A 22,990-nucleotide genomic window follows, 5' to 3' on the forward strand; every position below is an offset into this window, starting at 1 on the left:
CATTTCTTCGTCGGCATTATGGTCATGCCTCCTCGTAATTTAGAGCTCGCAGACTCGTCGTCCGATCGATTTTCGCCTAATGTGAGGGGGGTATAAACGATCAATCCTTCAATCGTAACAATTGCTTGTAGATTAAATACGTGGAATTTCATACGACCGATTTTCACAAGAATGAATTTTCGTAATGTTGAACGTTCAGCAAAGCATGTTGTGTAAAACACGATATTCCTGTACAGTCACTATCTCCCGTTTAGGCACCTGTCATAAACTCGCACGAGGTTCCTCGTTATGTTTGGAACACTCGTTAATAGGTTCAGGACTTACAATTTGTTTTCCTGTGTTGACAGAACTAATGCAGCCTTCTTGGCATGCAATAGAACGCGTTCTTTATTATTCTTGTTTTTAAACACTTGTATACAAAGTCTGACGTCACTTCTATGTTGTCCATATTTACGAAGTTCTTAAATCTCCTTTCCCCCTAATCCTCTGTACACGCTTTTTACCCATACGACACACCTCTAACACGCTCTGGTGAAAATGACTACGACTTCTCTAGGGCTGGGTATCGGTACAGCGTATCGGTACAAAACCGGTTTTTCGTATTGGACCAGTCCAGAAAAACCGGACATGAAAAAATTAGGTGGACCGGATGTTGGACCTATTCTATTGGAAAATTAACAGATTATTTGATCAGGCATTCACGCGTTTTGGCGCTTGCAGGTGGAAGAAAATAGCAAGAGTGAAGTGGAGTAGAGTTTATAGTTATTTCTACCAAGTTTTACAGTCAATCGTACAGGTGCAGTTAGCGTTATAGGATTTTAAAATACCAGTGTAAGTCTAATACTCCACCAAACGGATTTCTTTGTAGTGAAATGGATCATTGGTATGGGTCATACTACATCAGGTTCGGACCTGGACCTGGACCTGATCCTCTGGACCTGAACCGGACCTGGACCTGAATTTTCTGTACCGGTACCCAGCCCTAGTCTTCTCTTTTTCTGTACAGAATATAAGAGGTGAGCCTCGCGACAGTTGCCACGACTGGATGTAGGGATGGCTGAGATATGCAAGCTTTATTGACACGACAGAAAGCACAGTGATTTTTGTATGGACAAATATAAAGTAAAAAAAGTGGCTACAGATAAATCCTAAAACTCTACTAAATCTTAAAACTCTACTATAACTAAATAAGATAAGAAAACCTCCATACAATCAGGTGGGGCTAAACATGAGTGTAACTATCTTTTCTAATCACAAAGCAACCCTTTGTGTATTTACCCATCTTAGCATCATGAGTCAAATCTACTTCTGGTATCGAGTATCGTAAAATCTGTGGTGTTTAGAGTATAGACATAGGAATGTGAATAACCCACTGCGTAACATAACATACATAGGACACTTCATGACGAGATGAAATTGTATAAAGGCCCACCTCCGTGTTTGTGTTTAGGACTCATCAATTGCTCCGTCTGACAGATAGGCGTGACCGATACGTGAGGAAACAGAGTTATCTTTATCTGTACGTGATATGGCCGTTTGGTGTATCAAACACACTCGCAAACACACAGGTTGCACGCACTCGTTATTTTGCATGGAACGACCTAACCCTTAAACCTCACAGTTTTCACGCAAACAAAACGTTAGCTAGCCAAGGGGTTAATTCATATACTGCACTTGGTGGCCCATTCCAAGATTTGATATAAATGAAGAGAAATTGAACTCCTGCATCTTGACTTGGCATAAGCAGCTCTACGTATGACCTGTAATATTGACTGTATCTGGTAGTGGCTACTCGCAGAGGTTGAATCGCGCAGATATAGAGTAGTCGGAAAAAAAGGAAGAGCGCCCGTGTAATTTTTCCGACTACTACTATATCCGCGCGATTCAACCTCTGCTTGGAGAGTAGAAGTGGCATGCTTGTGAGCTAGTATTAGGCACGTGCCGTCCATATCTGCTAGATGGAGCATTTCTGTGTTGGGAACCCTGTCTCTCCATAGGAGATACCAATAACTTTGCGCAGGCAGCGTAAGTAAAATCTGTCCAGTGCTTTCGGCTGAATTTTAACATCAAATACATTAGGCACCTCCAGTATCATCCACGCTCTTCACATTTTTGTCCCGTCCTTCCACTAACAGCGTTATCTCTGCATCCAGGAAACCGAGCTGGGGCTGAATGGACGTGTTGATGCAACGTTTGTGGGTTCTTCTTTTGTTCCTTTTGATCTGAGTCATCGCGTTTACTCAAGATAAGATAAGATGCACGACTTGACAAGTCTTGAGAGTATTGCCGTGTACGTCTTGGATGTCGATCTGTGCGGAAGGAAATCATTTAAGGAGGTCTCATCAGAAGGCAAAGAAAAACCCCTTTGTGTATTTCATTTTCTTCACTTTTTCACTTAATTCGAAAGTTCAAAAGTGTTGTTGAATAAAGAGACTCTTTTTTACATGTCGCTGGGTGCTGCGGCATCCTCGTGGGAAGGCCTGGTGGAGGCTACCCCCCGTAGGAAGGCCTGGTGGAGGCTACTCCCGTAGGAAAGCCTGGTGGAGGCTACTCCCGTAGGAAGGCCTGGTGGAGGCTACCCCCGTAGGAAGGCCTGGTGGAGGCTACTCCCGTAGGAAGGCCTGGTGGAGGCTACCCCCGTAGGAAGGCCTGGTGGAGGCTACCCCCGTAGGAAGGCCTGGTGGAGGCTACCCCCGTAGGAAGGCCTGGTGGAGGCTACCCCCTGTACATGTCCCTGGGTGCTGCGGCGCCTGAGCCGGAACCCGGGTCATCACAAGGGCAGAGGCAGCTGGCGTGCTCTCAGGGTTTACGTTCATGTGTACTTCCGTACGTTTGGGGACTTTGATCAGTTCTTGTCATATACGTATATAGCCGACCATGGGCCCTCCCAACCTTCTCCTTCTAGCCCAGGAGCGGCAGAACCCAGGGGGTGTCTCACTGGACTGTGGTACCGCGTCGGTGGCGGCACTGCGTTCTAAATCGGATTGATATAACCCTTGACATTATTACTCGAATATCATGCAAAAAGTAGGAGTGTGACTCAAAGGACAGCTTAACACACAAACATAAAAGATTCGCTTTTATCGATGAAATCCTTTTAGTGATCTGTCAAATCGTTCGGTCCTAGCGACAGTACTAGTTGACCAAAGCAAGGGTTCTACACCTGTCTAACTCATAACGCAAGACAGGTAGCAGATATGGGACCAGAGTATTGACCAAAGCAAGGGTTATTCACCTGTCTAACTCATAACGCAAACAGGTAGCAGATATGGGTCCAGAGTGTTGACCAAAGGTTCTCACTTGTCTAACTCATAACGCAAGACAGGTAGCAGATATGGGTCCAGAGTGTTGACCAACGGTTCTCACCTGTCTAACTCATAACGCAAGACAGGTAGCAGATATGGGACCGGAGTGTTGACCAAAAGGGTCTTCACCTGTCTAACTCATAACGCAAGACAGGTAGCAGATATGGGACCAGAGTGTTGACCAAAGGGTCTTCACCTGTCTAACTCATAACGCAAGACAGGTAGCAGATATGGGACCAGAGTGTTGACCAAAGGGTCTTCACCTGTCTAACTCATAACGCAAGACAGGTAGCAGATATGGGACCAGAGTGTTGACCAAAGGGTCTTCACCTGTCTAACTCATAACACAAGACGGGTAGCAGATATGGGACCAGAGTGTTGACCAAAGCAAAGGTTCTCACCTGTCTAACTCATAACGCAAGACAGGTAGCAGATATGGGACCACAGTGTTGACCAAAGGTTCTTCACCCGTCTAACTCATAACGCAAGACAGGTAGCAGATATGGGACCAGAGTGTTGACCAAAGGTCCTTCACCTGTCTAACTCATAACGCAAGACAGGTAGCAGATATGGGACCGGAGTGTTGACCAAAGGTTCTCACCTGTCTAACTCATAACGCAAGACAGGTAGCAGGTATGGGACCAGAGTGTTGACCAAAGCACCTGTCTAACTCATAACGCAAGACAGGTAGCAGATATGGGACCAGAGTGTTGACCAAAGGGTCTTCACCTGTCTAACTCATAACGCAAGACAGGTAGCAGGTATGGGACCACAATGTTGACCAAAGGTCCTTCACCTGTCTAACTCATAACGCAAGACAGGTAGCAGATATGGGACCAGAGTGTTGACCAAAGCACCTGTCTAACTCATAACGCAAGACAGGTAGCAGATATGGGACCAGAGTGTTGACCAAAGGGTCTTCACCTGTCTAACTCATAACGCAAACAGGTAGCAGATATGGGTCCAGAGTGTTGACCAAAGGTTCTCACTTGTCTAACTCATAACGCAAGACAGGTAGCAGATATGGGTCCAGAGTGTTGACCAACGGTTCTCACCTGTCTAACTCATAACGCAAGACAGGTAGCAGATATGGGACCGGAGTGTTGACCAAAAGGGTCTTCACCTGTCTAACTCATAACGCAAGACAGGTAGCAGATATGGGACCAGAGTGTTGACCAAAGGGTCTTCACCTGTCTAACTCATAACGCAAGACAGGTAGCAGATATGGGACCAGAGTGTTGACCAAAGGGTCTTCACCTGTCTAACTCATAACGCAAGACAGGTAGCAGATATGGGACCAGAGTGTTGACCAAAGGTTCTCACCTGTCTAACTCATAACGCAAGACAGGTAGCAGATATGGGACCACAATGTTGACCAAAGGTTATTCACCTGTCTAACTCATAACGCAAGACAGGTAGCAGATATGGGACCAGAGTGTTGACCAGAGCAAAGATTCTTTACCTGTCTAACTCATAACGCAAGACAGGTAGCAGGTATGGGACCAGAGTGTTGACCAAAGGTTCTTCACCTGTCTAACTCGTAACGCAAGACAGGTAGCAGATATGGGACCAGAGTGTTGACCAAAGGTTCTCACCTGTCTAACTCATAACGCAAGACAGGTAGCAGATATGGGACCAGAGTGTTGACCAAAGGTTCTCACCTGTCTAACTCATAACGCAAGACAGGTAGCAGATATGGGACCATAGTGTTGACCAAAGGGTCTCACCTGTCTAACTCATAACGCAGGACAGGTAGCAGATATGGGACCAGAGTGTTGACCAGAGCAAAGATTCTTTACCTGTCTAACTCATAACTCAAGACAGGTAGCAGGTATGGGACCAGAGGGTTGACCAAAGGTTCTTACTTGTCTAACTCATAACGCAAGACAGGTAGCAGATATGGGACCAGAGTGTTGACCAAAGGGTCTTCACCTGTCTAACTCATAACGCAAGACAGGTAGCAGGTATGGGACCAGAGAGTTGACCAAAGCAAAGGGTCTTCACCTGTCTAACTCATAACGCAAGACAGGTAGCAGGTATGGGACCAGAGTGTTGACCAAAGCACCTGTCTAACTCATAACGCAAGACAGGTAGCAGATATGGGACCAGAGTGTTGACCAAAGGTTCTCACTTGTCTAACTCATAACGCAAGACAGGTAGCAGATATGGGACCACAGTGTTGACCAAAGGGTCTTCACCTGTCTAACTCATAACGCAAGACAGGTAGCAGGTATGGGACCAAAGTGTTGACCAAAGGGTCTTCACCTGTCTAACTCATAACGCAAGACAGGTAGCAGGTATGGGACCAGAGAGTTGACCAAAGCAAAGGGTCTCACCTGTCTAACGCATAACGCAAGACAGGTAGCAGATACGGGACCGGAGTGTTGACCAAAGGTTCTTCACCTGTCTAACTCATAACACAAGACAGGTAGCAGATATGGGACCAGAGTGTTGACCAAAGGGTCTTCACCTGTCTAACTCATAACACAAGACAGGTAGCAGATATGGGACCAGAGTGTTGACCAAAGCAAAGGTTCTCACCTGTCTAACTCATAACGCAAGACAGGTAGGACATATGGGACCAGAGTGTTGACCAAAGGTTCTTCACCTGTCTAACGCATAACGCAAGACAGGTAGCAGATATGGGACCAGAGTGTTGACCAAAGGGTCTTCACCTGTCTAACTCATAACGCAAGACAGGTAGCAGGTATGGGACCACAATGTTGACCAAAGGTTATTCACCTGTCTAACTCATAACGCAAGACAGGTAGCAGGTATGGGACCAGAGTGTTGACCAAAGGGTCTCACCTGTCTAACTCATAACGCAAGACAGGTAGCAGATATGGGACCACAATGTTGACCAAAGGTTATTCACCTGTCTAACTCATAACGCAAGACAGGTAGCAGATATGGGACCAGAGTGTTGACCAAAGGTTCTCACCTGTCTAACTCATAACGCAAGACAGGTAGCAGATATGGGACCACAATGTTGACCAAAGGTTATTCACCTGTCTAACTCATAACGCAAGACAGGTAGCAGATATGGGACCAGAGTGTTGACCAGAGCAAAGATTCTTTACCTGTCTAACTCATAACGCAAGACAGGTAGCAGGTATGGGACCAGAGTGTTGACCAAAGGTTCTTCACCTGTCTAACTCGTAACGCAAGACAGGTAGCAGATATGGGACCAGAGTGTTGACCAAAGGTTCTCACCTGTCTAACTCATAACGCAAGACAGGTAGCAGATATGGGACCAGAGTGTTGACCAAAGGTTCTCACCTGTCTAACTCATAACGCAAGACAGGTAGCAGATATGGGACCATAGTGTTGACCAAAGGTTCTACACCTGTCTAACTCATAACGCATGACAGGTAGCAGGTATGGGACCAGAGTGTTGACCAAAGATTCTTCACCTGTCTAACGCATAACGTATGACAGGTAGCAGGTATGGGACCAGAGTGTTGACCAAAGGTTCTTCACCTATCTAACTCATAACGCAAGACAGGTAGCAGATATGGGACCAGAGTGTTGACCAACGCAAAGGTTATTCACCCGTCTGTGCGAGAACAATGCCCGCCGTGTGCGGACTTTAACCCGTGTAAAGCGGCTTGTTTGTGTTGGAGTTATGCTGGAGTGCCTGTTGTGTGGTGGGAAAGATTACCGGGATTTCCGTACAAGTTTTACATCTTCTAAAGTCCAGTTAGTAGGATTGGCTTGCTTTAAAACGGTTTCCCTGGTTACACTCATCAGATTCACATGTTTAAAGCCGCGGCAAACGTTGACTCATGCAGGCATCTCTACAAAATGTACTACTTGCTGAGGAAGACCTTATGTTTTGTTTAACGTCCTAAATTGGAAATCTTAAATCCATAAGAATAGGACTGACCTAAAAGCTGTTCGACAACGGAACACTATAGAGTTTGCGTGAGTGTTTAAAGTTATGTGCAACGCAGATGGATGAAAAGCATCTCTTAAAATGAAGACAGGACTAGATCATGTAAAAAAAGAAGTCAGTGTTGCCCTAGTTTCAGGATGATCTTCAATCAATCAATCAATCAATCAATCAATCAAATGGTTTATTTGTCAGAACGGCGTGGCAGCCAAAGGCTGAATTGTGCCCTCTTTACATAGCAAATGACGTATTACAATACACCATCTCGTGCGTCACATATTGTTACACAACATCATACATTTAAAACAGATTTTCCGATTGTTGTAGTCCTGAACCAAGTAAAATTGATGACCATTCATTTAAAAACATTGGAAAGACACCAGCAGATAATAGAAATTTCAGATATCAACCTCGGGTTTTACATTTCAACATATTTATGAACACACGTCGACAAATCAAAATGTAATTATGATATTTTATGATATTTACTGTTTGCAGCGTGTAAATATGTATAAGATAACGTCAAGGTTTTACAAACTGTATAATAAACGGCGGTTAAACATTACCTGGTGATATATGCATGTGATTAGAACTTTAGAGGGTGTTACGAGGGTCCATTTATTGACTAATGAAATTGACATGACATTAGTTTTGTTAAATAGACGTTTTTATAATATGAAGTTTGTATTTCTCAACCGAACATTTATACCTACTGAGATATTGAACTCTAGACTTTGAGTTAGACTTTTTCGCCTAATTTGGATGCTTCTTCAGTCTTCAACTAAGATAAAAGATAACATTACGCTATATGTTAAAAAATACCGTCACTCGATTGAAACATTATATCAAAACGTACGCTAGCCCTTACTGTTTTACTCTATATATTTATTTTGTACTTTGTGTAATATAGTTGCTGCCATACATTAACGGCACCGCTGGACAGATCATAGTGAATTTGTATATATATAACAGAAAACATGTACAAATGGATGTACAGGTACATACACTGACAGTTGAATTACAGCAAAAGAAAACAGGTAACATTGGTGTTGAGGATTAAAAAAATACAGGTAAAAACACCAGTTGAAATGCAACACATATCAGTGTATGCATATTGATGTATGTATGTATCAATGATGAAAATGTTTTGCTCCCTTAAGTATTGCTGGGTTATGGCAAGAATTTGAGTGCTGATAATATCTCTCTCCGTGCCTGCTGCACGTATCAAACGTATTAAAGAGCACGTTTTCCGTCCGTTAGTATCATATCAAACTTCGCCAAACTCCATCCCGGCACGTACAGGCAAACACGCAGGGCAAATATTTGTCGGCGGGGCCCTCATGTTGTGAGTATGTGCGCGCGATCCGGCCCCGATACGGCGCGGCGTCCTGACGACAAGGCGGGCGTGACGGACATGTTTGTTGTACTGTTTGCTACTATGTGGCAATATGTCTCCATCTACTTGACGGGATTGCCACACGCGGGATTAGGCGATGATGGGATGATCTAAAAATAACGAGAAAATCATTATACTTGTGGAAACACGGACAATAGAGGGTGTGGATATATCTGCGCTATCTGTCATTCAATACAATTATGGTTTGGGATATAACGTTAGACTATTTGAATAGTTAAGTCCGAACCTTCTAGGTAATACCAAGCCGCCAAGTACATGTACATGTAAGCTGCCGCCACACCCGTTAATTTGGCGTTCTAGCGTCTGTTACAATGTTAGGCCCCGGTCCCAATTCCCAACACGGGGCCCGGCCGGGTGACTTTTGGAAACGAAAAATATGACAAGAAAGGCAGCAAAACACACAGAGCTTGAAAAAGACAGCCGGGAGCATAAATTGGTGTTAAATAGTTTCATTTTTGTGTCCGCAAACATATGCATCCCGGACGGGCCCCGTTTCTGAAAAAACCTAAGCCTTAGAAATGCCACTATCATTTGTCGATGCCATGGTAGGGCAATACGATTGATCTGCATCTCATTTGTCAGAAATAGAAATGAAAATCACGAAACGAGATGAACCATTTCGCCGTGCTTCTTACTAGAACGTGCACCACTATAGAGATACTATATCTACACTAACGCAGTATTCTGGGTGTGGCCCTGTCACACATATCCAGGCCATGGTTGGCAGATAATCCTCTGTCACACATATAGTCACACACCGCGGAGGATGGAGGGAGCTAGTTCGTGGCCTATGTCCAAGGATGGGCAGTAGTAGGCTTAATAAGTAAGTACAAACAAAGTAGTCCATGGCCTCCCAACATTCTCCAGACCATGGTTGAGAGTTAGTCGTGAGCAAGGTCGTCTGTGGTTGAGAGTTGGTCGGCGAGATAATGCCTCCTACTAGTAGACTTTTATCTGTGCCAGCCGGCCATAAATCTATGGAAAATCAGGGCCCAGAATGTCTGCTTGGATGTCATCAGAGGAGCAAATTGGGGCTAGTATATAAATGGATTCCAGGCTACTCCCAACCCAACGCCGACCTCGGTTAGGGAGTGGTCGGGAACAAGTCGTGGGAATGTCCTGGCCGTGTGACGGTGTGTGTAATTTGTCAGGTTTTCCGTGTCTTTGTTGGGGGAATTCTGACCACCACACTGACACGCCATCAGTGACAAGTGTGACAGGTTGTGGTCGCTGCGGTTCCGAACAGCTAAACATGGGCTCAGTGTGACGTCATCCACATACTAGAAGAGCTAGGTACAGCAGGCAGCGCAAGGACCGATGGGACTGGACGTCCAGATATCCAAGCAGGTACATGAGTCATGCTTACGTTCTCTACTACATTTCGTCCATTTTGTAACGGTCCAAGACATTGTCCTAAGTGTATCGAATCCAGGACGTTGTCTCAAGCGCATCGGTTCAAAGATCTTTGAACCGATGCGCTTGAGACAACGTCCTGGAGTCGATACACTTAGGACAATGTCTTGGAGTCGATGCACGTGAGACATCCACTAACGATCGTCCCACTAAAAACGCGTACTAGCGTACTTTAGGGACGTCCTTTCAGATGGGACTTAAAGCCGAAGGTCCCGTGTTAGAGAAGAGGTACACTTGAGAACGTTAAAGATCCCACCACACATTTATTACAGTTACAAAAGAGTATGAGTAGGAGTTCATACCATGCAGGATGAGAGGATCAAATCTTACAACCTGGTCTTGCACAGTCTGTGTCTGCTGTACGAAACTGGTGTGTTACGTTTTAAAACTGTTAACGTGCTAAGCGAAATAAACAGACAAAAAAAAACGGATTTTCAGAAATATGAAGACGCGTGTATCTGCTTCGAGATGACCAAAAAAACGGGGTCCATTGTTTGGATAGAATATATAACGAACGCTATAACAAATTTACGTCTTAAAAAAATTTTCCAGACAAAACCCTTCTTATAGCTTACTCTGTCTTCGCCGTTCCCCGGAGGCCGTGAACTCCGCCGTGCCATCACTCCGGCTTAGCCAGGAGATAAAGTTGACCCGGTTTCTGCACGCGATGTTTTTATAATACAGGAAAAAGGAAGGCGCTGACGGCGCGAAGGACAGACAGCCGCCTGGTGTATCCATTATTAATGGTTAAAACAAAAATCAAGGAAACAAATTGAGAACGTATAGAAAAACCAAACATACCTACGGAAGAGAACAGTACCTTAATATTAAGAAACCACCGGACTCCTCCGAATGACAGGCTCTGTACAGTTTGTAACTCCAACCGTATTGAAAATGAAGTCCATTTCTTAGTAGAGTGTTCCATATGCAGTGATATACGTAATGGTTGTAGCAATACTCTCAATTTAGACTCACGTTAGCCAAAGACGAACTATTTGTGTGTATAATGACAGAAACAAACAACGTTGTACAACAAAAACTATGTGAGTTCGTGTACACTTGATTTAAGAAGAGGGAAGAGGCATGTAAACAATAGTTATAGTGATAGTATAGCTCCAGTTGTTTTGTCTATTTAATTTTTCACTTGTATTTCTACTTGTAACGGTATCTACTCTTTCGTATCTAATGTAATACTATCGAATCACTGCATTTAGCCCGTGAGGACAAGAACATGTAAATGAAGATCATCTATTATTCACGACGCCGGCCTAAAGCGGGACGTCTCAACTTGACAATGCCGCCACGCAGACGTACGTACGCAATTCTTCAGACCGATTTCTGGGAAGACGTCGGTCAGAGATGGCAGACGTCATCCTCCATCCCTGCAGTTCCGCAATCTCGGCTCAATTGCGCAACGCCACAATCAATTTGAATCAAAACTATTTCCCTTTCATACGGTGCAAGACAACTAAACTTATGAAACCTTCTTTTATCAGTATCTTATTGCTGTTTCCAATGGAGAAGGGGCCTGACAAGAACAAGAAAGAAAAAAGCCTGCCCCGTGTGAGGATCGAACTCACGACCTTCAGATTATGAGACTGACGCGCTGCCTACTGCGCTAACGAGGCTGTGAAATACATCAGGCAAACAGTTCATGAGTACTGATGGCGTTCATAAGTGCTGATGGCGTTCATGAGTGCTGATGGCGTTCATGAGTGCTAATGGCGTTCATGAGTGCTGATGGCGTTCATGAGTGCTAATGGCGTTCATGAGTGCTGATGGCGTAGCCCTTGGTGTTGATGGCGTTCATTAGTGCCAATGGTGTTCATTACTGCTGATGGCGTTCATTGATGCTGATGCTGTTCATTAGTGCTGATGGTGTTCATTAGTGCTGATGGTGTTCATTAGTGCTGATGGCGTTCATTGGTGCTGATGGTGTTCATACGTGCTGATGGCGTGTCTCTTGCTGCTGCTGCTGTTACTTGGATCTGATGACGTACAAGCAGGGACAAAGCAGACGCATGCGCCCGGGAACAGACACACAGTTATACTACTGCCTGTAGACAACATAAAACTATCATCATGGAAGCTCATCCGTGTTGGTAGTAATCAAAGTATAATTCGAAACATTCTTCCATCATCCTTTCTTTGTGGTGGAATAATGTTTAGCATTGTACTATAACATAATATAAAACAAAGCTATACTTTACTCCTTTGGGGTCAAGTAACGACTAGCCCATTGCTTCCTCACTCTTGTCGCGCCGCCGACCTAGTTCTGAGTGGCTCGGCAGTTTGCACAGTTGCCGGGTGCTCCGTGGGAAGGACTCGGGGAAACTTTACACACCTGCCGCCGGACCACTTTCCCGTGACCCGCTGGCGTGAGGACGGTGTACGGTTCGCTCTTAACAACGGACGGCGTGAACAACTCGTCTCATTAACCGCTTGGTTCATCATTCGTTCATCATTAGGGGCAGATCTTTCATCTCCCACTGAACACTAGCTACGGAGTACAGACATATTTGTGTTGTACGAAACCAGCAAGTTATTTCGATCAACAACAGATAATAGACGTGACGAGAACTGTCTGTAGCCGCCACGCATCAACTCATGATTCCACCGAAAGATTGATTGATCGATTGGTTGGTTTATTGATTGATTGATTGATTGAGTGAGTGAGTGATTGACAGATAGGACATACAAAAGAGCATAGATTATTACATGTCCTTCATTCTGTCACATAAAATGATGAAAATAATTGCTACATGATACGTGATTATAAGTTAACTTATACGAAATTTAGATTACAATGTAAATAGTCTACATGTATGCTACGTTACCCGTTCCCTCCAATGATTTCAAAATGATAGTCTGTGTATTTTGGTTGTCTACAGTTTATTTATTACGCAGCGAACACTTCTATGGATAGGACGAGACACAGCCTACAAATATGCCGTTCACAGCCTGACATGATTTTGCCCATCTTCTGGCCATGGTAACTTATATAAAAAAAACCTACTTTGGAAATATTAGAGTCGGACCAGTTAGTACTTAGTGCGGAACAATTCTAATTACTTTCAATCAAATAATCTTAGCAACGGTAAACCGTCCGGACTTGTACATCAGTACTTCATAAGGTTGCTATGGAAACGATTACACATGATACGTGACGTCATCTCTGTTGCCCCTGGAAACAGAGTGTGTTAGCTTGTACCGTGGAAGCAACACGGAAGCAATCTTGTCCTGCAAGCAAAAACTAATTCGTCCGTTCCAGTTTCTGTTTGTTTTTCTCTTCGATAGAAAACTCGTTTGTTGACATCGTGCCCACGGATGACCAAACCTCATTAAATTGGAGGCGAAAATAAAAATAGGATGAATCAGTAAAAATTAGGGCAGCCCAAAATACTGATTTCTAGTTATTATTAGAACACTCAATGCATGGATGGAGACTTGTTTGCAAATTATTTGCCTCTATGTAATATTTGTACGCACTGTAAGGTTGAAAGTGCAGGGCTTTAGTTGAAACTAACAAGTTACAAGCGCTTTAACAATATTCACATATCTACATATATTTTGGCGTACTAGTCCACGCTAGAAATCCTGTTTGTTCAAATCTACCATCATTTCGTTGGACACAATAATGGACGAATTCCTCATTTAAACTATTTGTCACATTTCTTCAATTATAGTGGAATGTGGGAGACCATAGATGAGCTATTGAAACTCATAGTGGAGAATTTTATGTTGTGTATCTTGCCTTTGCCGTTGATTTTATCTCACTCTCCCCATTCTTACCCCTCCTTTCATCCCGCTGTCATTACTGTACGGAGTTTATCATTATCCCCGCTGACATGTTTGTCCGGAGTCCGTTTAGAGTCGCGTTCTCACACCTGTACAAACCTGACTCCGTCCCGCACTTTGTTCCTCAGGTAGGATGTTATATAGTGGAAGCCGCTTAATTACACACCCAATTTGCCAGTGAATTTCGTGCAATTATCCGGCGTGTGCGATAATGCGAAGTTACCCAGTTGGACCGCACCGCCACGGGATTTGGGATTCCGTGCAATTGACCGAAGTGTGCGTTTATACGACGTGCAATTAATTGGCTTCCACTGTATATAATTAGATGGAGGTCCCGCGTTTGAGAAGAGCCACACCTTGCAAACGTTAACGAACCCACTGCACTTTAATATCGAAAAGAGTAGAAGACCTTCCCGGTGTGAGTGGTTTAAAGTCTACGGTCCCTTGGTCGCACCTGGGACAATTACTTTCGTATTGAGGTCACCTCAATACGTGGCGCCGAATGACAGCTCGCTCCAGACCCTTATGATATAGCCCCGCCTATTGTAAGCTCCTCGCAATTCAGCCTCTGGCTGCGAAGAGAGGGTAGTCGGCCCACCCAATGATATACCCGCCCGCCAGGATCACCTGGATGTCCAGCATTCCTAGACTACATTAGAACAGAGATATACATAAGGCTTCTTTCCATTAGACGGCGATCGCACTGCGCTCTCACTGCGACCTAAAACGGATGTGTGTAACCTTCGATTTTATACTGGATATATCACACAAAATGTTTAAGGCCATAAAGAGTGGTAACTGAGGCGTTTGGGGGTGTTTTTGGTGTCATGAAAATATCATGTTTGGATAATGCATGGGTCTTTAGTTTTTTTTTTAGGAAGTACCTCATTGCACAAAGGTAATTTATGCAAATTAGCATGACGTCATGATGATGTCATAGAGAGCTATATGGCCACGCCCATTTGGGGAAAAATGCCAGAAAAGTGTTTTGCCCCGCTTGTAATTCGACGATTGTTGTTAATACTTTACAGTAATGTATATAATGGTCATTTAAAAAGATCTGTGCGTGAATTTTGTCATATCTTGTAATGCTGATTTTTTATGAATTTTTTTCCTTGAATTTTTATTACCCCTTATGCTACCAGCAATTGGGAGCACTAAATAGCACCCTTTCGAGGCGGCTGCGCAAGATATTCTACCTTACAGGGTATATTTCAAAATAAGATCCATTTTGACTAATTCTGATGAACAGTTTTTGGGGCGTGTCGCTCCGATAATCACATTGTGGTGGTAGTAGTGACGCAATCCATTTTCATAGGTCATAAAAAAATCGAAATGATATTTTGAGGTCAGATTTGTATTCGGCATGTACTAAAACCTCCGTATACCAAGTTTTGTTCTTGTATCTTCAAGGAGAGGGAAATATGGTGTTTTTGCATATTTAATTAGCTGACTCAGATTTTATTACCCCTGGAACTCAATTATTCAGGATTATTTATCATTTATGAATTAGATATGTAAATTTCATGGCCATAGTTCAATTCAGCATGTTACAAAACCCCAGTTTACCAAGTTTTTTCCTTGTATCTTGTATGACTGTGGAGATATTGTAATCTTGCATATTTAATTAGCTGACCCGGAGAAATTATGGCGTAATTTTCAGGCCGTTGATGGCCATAACTCTCTAACGGTATGTCCGATTTTTTCGCAATAAAAACCATTCTATTTCTTTCACTAAGACCTATCCAATGATGTCAAGTTTATAAAGCTGTGAAGAGTTTGAAATTTTTGTGTAATTTGAGACAGCTACTTTGACCTTGAAATTTGGCCAACAAAAACAACATTTGATGACAAAGTATTCTATTTTTATAAAAATAGAAGTACATATCTACTAAAATTGATGGTTATTTTTCGGAAAGAAATCTTGCTCAGACATACCTCCTGGCTACCTTAAGTTCGACTGAAAAGACAACAAAACACACAAAGCGTTTGTAATACAATTCGTTGAGTGAGTTAGGTCGCAGAGAGAGCGCGGCGAGAGCGCCGTCCTAGTGGAAAGGGGAGAAGGTAGTGAAGTCTGCCATCTCAGATTGCCTTATTGTTTAGGTATATACTAGTATATGATTTCTTTCAGCCTACTGCCAGCTAGGTATAGCACAGAAAGACCTAAGATAAAAGATGATATAGACATCTGTATTTGTGCTAGACATCTGTATTTGTGATGGGCATCTTTTTTGTGATATCACTGTTGTAAGATAAACGTTTTGTATGCCGACTGTACACATGAGTGTCCACACCTATACCGTTATTCTATTTCTGTGATTCAGTTATGGTTACGATCAGAAAGATCGGCAGTCAGAAAAGGGCCGATGCCTCAGTATTAGAGCCGGTACACATGCGGTGAGGTGGTTGCCAGGGTAGGGTAGGGTGAGGCCGGGTCAGTCTAGACCCAAACAATCGATGGTTTTATGGTGTTCTCAAATATTATGAAGGCGAGAGTTATTGCCGGAAGGCCCCGATAAACGGACGTATCAGTAGCAAATTAAGTCGACCTGTCAGTCGGACGTCCCCTTAATTAAAGCTGTGTTGACCGACGTAAACACGCCAGCCCGCCGGTAGTTATAATGGAAATCTTTATTGACACGACAAAAGTATAGCGACTTTCGTAAGTTCTACATGTATAGCAACTACTTACAGTACAGCTAAACGTTAACACACAAATATGGATATCTATATGTATAAATAAAGTCAACATATCGGGTCTAGCATGTCATTTACACTGTTGGTTCTACGGTATAAGCATTCGTGGATATATTTTCCCACTTGTACACAGTAAGGGTTATCGCCTCCAAGAATGTAGTTATATACGTAACGTTGGAACAACACAGGCACTTGGTTAGTAAGAGCTGTAGACTGTATGGCTGTGTCTCAGGTATGAGACGTTTCTACTGTTTCTACAAAAATGCAGAAATGACAGACACAAGTTATTTGTCTTACAGCGGAGGAGAGGTTTTAGAAGGAAACCAGAAACTATGAAGGTGGTGAGGTGGCCTTGGGGTTGAAATCCTAAGATCTAATCTAATATCAAAGAATTATGTTAGCCCTATTGTTATGTTTACTATCTTGTTAAGCTTTATCCTATACCTCTACTTTGTACTTTGTGTAATAGTCGTTGCCATACATTGTACCGTGTACAATTGTCGTGCAATAAACTTCTTTCTTTCTTTCTAATCTAATTTACCTCTAGACCTTGCCCTATGCCTATACTATTGTGTGCAAGTTTTAGGAAAAAAGGGCCGCCCTTCATCTGCTTGGTTTATTGACCAGATAGAGTCAATTCCGAGACACCATGAGGGTTTTTAGACAATAATTGTAATCTGTTGGAATTATTTTGAAGAAAATAATATCTAAGCCCCAATAATTATAATTTTTTTTTAAAATATCAATATGGAATTTTGAATCTATTTGAATTCCTTTTAATACTTTGGAAATATTTTGAAAGAGATTACACAAAAATCTCTTTATTTACAATAATTTTCAAACATCTGCAGGATTCTTTCACTTTTAGAAATATTTACAAAAAATGGTAAACCTTGCCAAATGGTAGAATTAATTCATTGCCCCATAAAAGTTAGCCCCTTTTGTCTGCCTGGTATATTTTTAGATTTCACTGATGGGCACTGGTGGGTCCTTTGTGGTAGGCCATTGACATGACACCCAGCCGTACTTTGCAAGGATGTGTGAATTGCTTTCTTCCTAGCCCACTGACCCAATATTACATAAAATGGTAGAAAATGGTAAATAAAGGCAAAATGCTGTTACCATTGTTTACAAACTGTTAGAAGTATTCTGTTCCACATTGTGAATATTTCAAAGGTTTTACAAACCGGGGAAAATATTTAGAAAGTTCAAATAGCTTTGGAAATATTTCAAAAGTATAAAATCTCCTGGACATATAATTGAAAACAATTGAAACCATTTGTAAATTATGAGAATGGCAACCCTCGCGGTGACTCGGAATCGACTCTAGACAATCAAAATACTAGTAATTATACTATACCACTATGCTCGCCTTAAACTAAGTTATAGTACTGTGTTCGGGTTAAAGAAGATTGCAAAACAGCTAATATGCTAATACAGCTCCAAGCTCTGATTGGTTCACGGCAGTTCTAAGGTTCTGATCATGACAGGAAAAAAAGAAGAGGAAGAAGAAAAAGAGGAAAGAAGGAAAACAACAAACCAGCAAAAATAATAGCCTCCTTCACCGGCCTCTCTGGGAAGCTTGGCAATTTTGGGGGGGGGGGGCGGTAGGTCGATTCGCGATTTTTAACCGGGAATATCATGCCGGGAAAGGAATATATGCCGGGAAAGGAATATACACCGGAAAGCTTGTACGGGCGAGGCGAAATTGGCTTCCCAGTACTGTCAGTACAATGACAATGACAGTGGTACTGACTGTATGACAATGACTATGGTACTAACTGTACGACAATGACAATGGTACTGACTGTATGACAATGGTACTGACTGTATGACAATGACAATGGTACTGACTGTATGACAGTGACAATGGTACTGACTGTATGACAGTGACAATGGTACTGACTGTATGGCAATGACAATGGTACTGACTGTATGACAATGGTACTGACTGTATGACAATGACTATGGTACTGACTGTATGGCACTGACAATGGTACTGACTGTATGACAATGGTACTGACTGTATGACAATGACAATGGTATTGACTGTATGACAGTGACAATGGTACTGACTGTATGACAACGACAATGGTATTGACTGTAAGGCAATGACAATGGTACTGACTGTATGACAGTGACAATGGTACTGACTGTATGACAACGACAATGGTATTGACTGTAAGGCAATGACAATGGTACTGACTGTATGACAGTGACAATGGTACTGACTGTATGACAACGACAATGGTATTGACTGTAAGGCAATGACAATAGTACTGACTGTATGACAATGACAATGGTACTGACTGTATGACAGTGACAATGACAATGACAACAGTAGAGACTTCCTCCTGCTTTCAAAAGTAGGCTGCTCCATCAACACTGACAAATTGGCTTTGTCACAGTCGGTTTAAAAGGTCACCGGGTCAATGGCACCTACACGCACATCGCACCTGCCCATTGTCTACCTGCCAGCCCCTCACCTGTCTCACCTGGCGGCGGCCTAGTTCTACTGAACATTTTACCGTCTCACCTGTCTGCGCCTGAAGCTGTACTGTTCAGCCGGCATATCCGCCCTTCACTTGTGTTTCTGTATCTTTATAGCTGTGGTATAACCACCCTTAGGCCTAACACACCAGCTTCTGTATCTGTATCTATATAGCCGGTATAACCGCCCTTCGGCGTAACACACCAGCTTCTGTATCTGTGTCTATATAGCCGGTATAACCGCCCTTCGGCGCAACACACCAGCTTCTGTATCTGAGTCTATATAGCCGGTATAACCGCCCTTCGGCGTAACATACCAGCTTCTGTATCTTTATCTGTATAGCCGGTATAACCGCCGATCGGCGTAACACACCAGCTTCTGTATCTGTGTCTATATAGCCGGTATAACCGCCCTTTGGCCTAACATACCAGCTTCTGTATCTTTATCTGTATAGCCGGTATAACCGCCCTTTGGCCTAACATACCAGCTTCTGTATCTTTATCTGTATAGCCGGTATAACCGCCCTTCGGCCTAACACACCAGCTTCTGTATCTGTATCTATGTAGCCGGTATAACCGCCCTTAGGCCTAACACACCAGCTTCTGTATCTGTATCTATATAGCCGGTATAACCGCCCTTCGGCGTAACACACCAGCTTCTGTATCTGTATCTATATAGCCGGTATAACCGCCATCGGCATAACACACCAGCTTCTGTATCTGTATGGCAAATATAATCGCCCTTCGGCATAACACACTGGCTTCTGTGTCTGTATATCTGTAGCTTTATAGCCGGTATAAATTCATTTCGGTGTAACACACCAGCTTCTGTATGTGTATCTGCATGGCCAGTATAACCGCCATTCAGCATAACACCCCATCTTCTGTGTCTGTACAGCAGAGCCCCGTATGCGTGACATTTGCAGCGCGAGTCGGCTGGCTCCCTGGCGGACAAAGGGCACCAGACGGACAAAAGGCCGGCTCTGTTCTGCCGACCAAAGTCAACTCCGTAAATAAAGTTGGCTTTTGTAGTCGGTCTGTGGCCGTGATTTGTGTCCGCGGCTCACAGTTTGTGCCATCATCATTCTCCATCACACTCACTTGGGCAATGTACAGAACAGTGGAAATTCAAGGCCAAATGGAGCGAATGGTTTTACAGTGTGAGTGAGTGAGTGAGTGAGTGAGTGAGTGAGTGAGTGAGTGTGAGTGAGTGAGTGAGTGAGTGAGTGGGTGAGTGAGTGAGTGAGTGAGTGAGTGAGTGAGTGAGTGAGTGAGTGAGTGAGTGAGTGAGTGAGTGAGTGAATGAATGAGTGAGGGAGTGAGTGATTTTGAATCACGTTATTTACTTCGTTTTTTTCGGCCTTTTCTATGAATCTACATGTTCCCCTCACACTGACGCGATTTCCTTTATTCGTCACAACTAAGGAAACGTATTTTCGTAGCAAATGCCTAGAAAAAACTTTGCTGGAGAATAATCATGCTACAGGTGAATACTTGTTAGCAAGGAGACTAAACAACGAACAGAACTGATCCAAACATGGTGATTGGAACTGATGAATAAATAAATAAAGGTTTCTCTTTCTTTACTAGCTTTGTTCAAGCCAAAACCAACAGTCTTAAGAGACGAACGCACAAGACGTGAGAAACTCGGGCTTCTTTTCCTGACCTCTCCTTCCGCCTTGACCTTGACGTGATTTGAAGGTCGACGACCTGCCCAGACAAACATGTCACTGCCCCCCTCCCCACATAAAAAAACACCCTGTCCGTTGTTTGGCATGTGACGTTATGGACACGCAGTCAACATTACAGACCTCACAATGTGGGCACGGCGTGTCGGGTCCTTCAGTCAGCCCGCGGAGTAATCTCAAGAATCCCGGACCCATTCACTCCTCCGCGGGCCTCTCCAGGCGCTTTGTGCCCAGGTAAACACGCCGAGGATTTGTCAAGCACTCTTGCAGATCCGTCTCACCTTGACATTGTTACTTCAGGTGGAGTGTCCACAATGGCGGGAAGCTGGCATCGCCGCCGCGGAGGCTGCCGGCCTTCAGAGAAGAAGTCAGACCTGACAATAAAAGTCTGTAGGCAGAAGAGTAGTAACTGCGCGGTCACATTCGCTGGCGACTGTCGTACGATGATATGTTCATGTCGTAGAATTTCCTTTATTGCGATAACCTCAATTGGTCCTATTTTAGTAGGGGTAGTCTTCCAGGTTCGTGGTATCTTATGTAGTTCCTCTTTTGTCAACTGTAAAACAATGTTAGCCACTCAAAACTACATCACAGCAACGTTTTTAAGTATATGTGTCATTATTTGTTACTTTCTTTTCTTCTGAGATTGGATTTATGTTTAAAACTATGAAAGAGAAGTAGCTAGCTTGAGGCACTCCAGCCCAAGACACTGGTTCAAGTCCATCAAGTCCCTTATGGGAAAGGACTCTGTTAAGGAGGATGTCTCCAATCCCAACATCACTGTGACACAAAATGAATGTGACACGCTTGCAGAGCATTTCGGGTCTGTGTGGAGTGAAGTGTCCCGTACTGTTCCAACGTTGGCTGATGTCGAGCACAAGCTCTCGCATGATACACCCACACCGTTCAGTATTGGTCAGGTTAAGGCCAGACTGCGCAGACTCAATGGGAGGAAAGCCGCTGGACCAGACCTCATTCCTTCCTGGTTACTAAAGCAGTATCATGAAGAACTTGGTCCTGTTTTATGTGACGTCTTCAATTCTTGTCTTCAGAACTCCGCCTTTCCGCAGCAATGGAAAGAGGCTGTAGTCACGGCAGTGCCTAAGAAACAACGACCACAGTTCCCATCGGAATACCGACAAATTTCGTTAGTCAGCTGCGTCGGGAAAGTGTATGAAGGGCTGCTCCGTGATGCTTTGCTACAGGACACTACCAGTAGCCTCGCACCGTCTCAACATGGCTTCCTGTCAAGGAGATCTACGGTTACTGCGTTGATACACATCCTCCAAACGTGGCACGAAGCGTTAAACAGTAACCCGAAGTTGGACGTTCATGCTGTGTTCGTTGATTTTTCCCGTGCATTTGATACCATCAGTCATAGTCAACTGCTCATGTGCCTAGCCGACATAGGTATCAGGCGGTCCTTATGGATGAGCATCAGCAGCTATCTGGAAGGACGTACACAGAAGGTTAAGTGGGGTCCCTGTGTATCTAAGTCCCACGACGTCCTCGCGGGTGTTCCACAGGGTGGTATTCTATCACCAACACTTTTCGTCATCTGTATAAATACCTTGGATGCAAGGATGCCAAGGCCCATTGTTCCTGTCAAATATGCGGACGATCTGACAACCTCTGAAATGCTAATGGCGTCACTTCCTGGTCAAACGCAGAAGGCACTTGACTCCATTGTTGAATGGGGGGAGGACTACTCTCTCAAGGTAAACGGGAAAAAGACAATGGACATGGTTATCAGCGCAAGGAAGGAGGTAAACATTCCTGTTCCTCCTCATCCCACAATATCCGGACATGTGATTCAGAGGACTACGTCTTTCAAACTACTTGGAGTACACATCACTGCCAACCTTACCTGGGATGAACACGTTCATTTCATGTTGACGAAGTCCCGTCCACGTGTGTATTACCTTGCAGCTGCAAAGAAGGCTGGTCTCCCTACTGATGTCTTGCTCCAGATTTACCTAACTTTCATACGCCCCTTACTGGAGTATGCCAGTCCGGTGTGGGGAGGACTGCCGAAACACCTGTCAGACAAGCTAGAAGCCATGCAGAGGCGCTGTCTTAGAATCATTGGTATCCCATCTGACTCTCTGCCCTCACTATCAGACAGACGGGACGCAGCGACGCTGAAGACTCTACAAGACATACTGCGGGACAGTAGCTCTCCGCTGAGGGAGTTCTTTACTTCACCTCAGGACAGTTCGTACAGTCTTCGTCGGGAAGCCCGATACAGGGCATCTAGAAGTAAAACGAAGCGACATGAGATGTCATT

The 22,990-nt window shown here is 43.8% G+C and overlaps 1 non-coding gene across 1 annotated transcript; it reads right to left on the bottom strand.

Annotated features, from left to right (window-relative positions):
• Positions 1-11,582: 11,582 nt before the first annotated feature.
• On the bottom strand, positions 11,583-11,655 carry Trnam-cau. The gene has a single exon. It is a non-coding gene; the product is annotated as a tRNA-Met (tRNA).
• Positions 11,656-22,990: the final 11,335 nt, after the last annotated feature.

The sequence above is a fragment of the Branchiostoma floridae genome, chromosome 1, assembly GCF_000003815.2.
Source record: "Branchiostoma floridae strain S238N-H82 chromosome 1, Bfl_VNyyK, whole genome shotgun sequence".
NCBI lineage: Eukaryota > Metazoa > Chordata > Leptocardii > Amphioxiformes > Branchiostomatidae > Branchiostoma > Branchiostoma floridae.